We start from the raw sequence: 2,399 nt of genomic DNA, 5'->3' as shown, positions 1-2,399 counted from the left end.
AAGTTCTACTGCAACCTACCTGAAACGTCGTTTGACTGTAGGTACAGAAACATGCAGAATATCTGCAATCTGTGACACTGTAAATCCACATAACTTTAGGAATGTCAGTTGCTCTAGAGAGATGGAGAAGTGAGGCGGACCTCTAGCACCACTCCAAGCCAGTGGAGCCTTGTAAGATGAACTGGCTGTAACATAAAGTACATTGTCATTGAAGTGAATTTGTTCGAATTGCAGTTTGTGTGTTGTGTGGGTGTCTGAAGGTTCTGAATTTGATGTACAGCTGTATTGGAATGAAGACCAATGTCATTAACATTTTAATTCGAGGATATTGAAGCAAGAGAGGGTAGACATGAAGCAATCAAGCTACAAACCTACCATCACAATCTGTGATGCAGTGTCATTTTAACTTACCTTGTTGTTCATGCCATCTACAGCTCCTTACTTCATGGATATATTCAGCCATATCTCCAAGTAAGCAATCCGTTGCTTGAACATTTATCAGCCTTCCCCTTGCCCATTCAAGGCTCCTCTGCATGGTCTCCAACCTAGAACCCAGTAAATGAAGAGATTTAATAGTTGACATCAACATCATTGGCAGGGGAAATAATTCAGTGGAGTGCCAATCTAAGTTTGACTTTTGACATAAGTGGGAAGGAGAATGCATTGGGATATGAATTCTTAGGACTGCAGAAACATGAAGACAAACATAATTAAAATTAGGCAAAACACCCTCAAACAAACCCGCAACATCTCAGCAAGTTGTTCATTCCTCCTTTTCCCCTCAAACCTTTTTTATTTATTTTTAAAAAGGCAGCCTCAACAAATTGGCACCTTCCACCTGTACTGGTGAGTAGAGGGTGAGCCAATCTTGGAAAAAATAAATTCATACTTCTGTGTACGACCGAGAAGTTGGGTTACATAAAGAGAGGCCGAATAAATTAAGCAAGAGAGCCAGGTTTACGTAACTTTACATTGTAGTTAATTTTAACCTACTGAAGACATGGTCAGCCTAAATTATATATATCCATGTGCTTATGGCTAACATTACGAAAAATAACAGTCACTTGTTCAACTTTTACATTCACTTTCAATATGTAAACGAAACTGCATTTCTCTAGCAATTTTACTATTACAGAAAGCTATTACAACTAAAACTCTCACCTTCTTAATGTTGATTCCAAAACAGCAGGCCCAGCATCTGTCTGCAGAAGACGAGTGCAGTCGTCTAACGTCCACTTGCACTGGGAAATAAAGTTTCTCCTAGCCATCTTTTAGAAATAAAGCAGGAAAGTTGTCGTCGTTCTTCTATCCTGTTTCGATTGAAAATAGACTATCGTTATAGAGCTCAAAAGTGACTGCGCCGTATTTTGCGTTTGAGATTCCAGAGTTAAAATCCACATTTAAATACTTCCCCTTGTTTTCACTCCGACTTTTTTTGGGGGGGATGGGGGGGGTTGTGTCGTCAGATCCTTGCGTGCTTTTTTCTTCTTCTTTATAACTCGCTAAGTTTCATTGGTGAAAGGATGGCTGAGAGGAGAAGTCGTTTCAGGGCAAGAATTAACGACCTTAGAGACAGAATGAACGCCCAATTTAATCGGCTATTAAATGAGGATGGTCCGGAGGAGGAAACTGATGTTTTATCGAGGCAAGTTATGCACAAACTTTTCTTAATTTATATTACGTTATGCCACTCTATTTTTGCATTGCGTAGCAGCACCCGTCTGTTAAATCGGTTAAAAGTGTTGCAGCTCTCTCAAAATGGTCTGTTATCCCTATACTAACAGCGAAAACAATGATAAAGCAGGTCAAATAGCTAATGCATCATTTGTACAAGGTCAGCAGAAGATAACCAAAGCTAGCGTGGTAAGCTAGCGTTACCAATTGTTAATAACCTTAGTGTAACGTTGATTTATATCGGTAGCGGCCTCTTCATTTTCCGGGAATTATTCTTTATTTTACCGTTGTATCCCGCTATTAATGCTTTTTACATATTTTCTCTTGAATGTATGTATTTTCAACATTTCTCTTCATTATGTAGCCCTGGTATAAATCTAAGGGATTCAAAACGGTCAGTTTCTAAGCATATGTAGGATACAAAATTGTTTGCTAGTAATGCAATTAAACTGAAAGTCATTTAATTTTACTGAGAATCAAAAAGGATTAACTGAGAGCTTTAAACACTTTAGTTCTAGATTAAACAAAGTTTTGCAAAATGTTAAAAGTTAGGAGTTAATATGCAATGTTCTAAATAGTTTAGAACATTAACAGTGGTGTAAACGGAACAATGTTTATATGTATTGTCCTTTATTTTGAAATGTGTTATACTGATTGGCCAGTTTTGTTGTCAATGTCGTCTGTGGAGAAGGGTCATGAGTGAGGAAGTGAATGTGTGAAGGAGG

At 38.1% G+C, this 2,399-nt stretch overlaps 1 long non-coding RNA gene across 1 annotated transcript; it reads right to left on the bottom strand.

Annotated features, from left to right (window-relative positions):
• Positions 1-18: 18 nt before the first annotated feature.
• Positions 19-1,286, bottom strand: LOC117934932. Its single transcript, XR_004654625.1, has 3 exons — positions 1,162-1,286; positions 412-545; positions 19-185 (listed from the first exon to the last, which is right to left on the bottom strand). It is a non-coding gene; the product is annotated as an uncharacterized LOC117934932 (long non-coding RNA).
• Positions 1,287-2,399: the final 1,113 nt, after the last annotated feature.

The sequence above is a fragment of the Etheostoma cragini genome, chromosome 19, assembly GCF_013103735.1.
Source record: "Etheostoma cragini isolate CJK2018 chromosome 19, CSU_Ecrag_1.0, whole genome shotgun sequence".
NCBI lineage: Eukaryota > Metazoa > Chordata > Actinopteri > Perciformes > Percidae > Etheostoma > Etheostoma cragini.
Note: the sequence above shows the minus strand (reverse complement) of the source record. Positions and strands in the feature narration are given on the sequence as shown.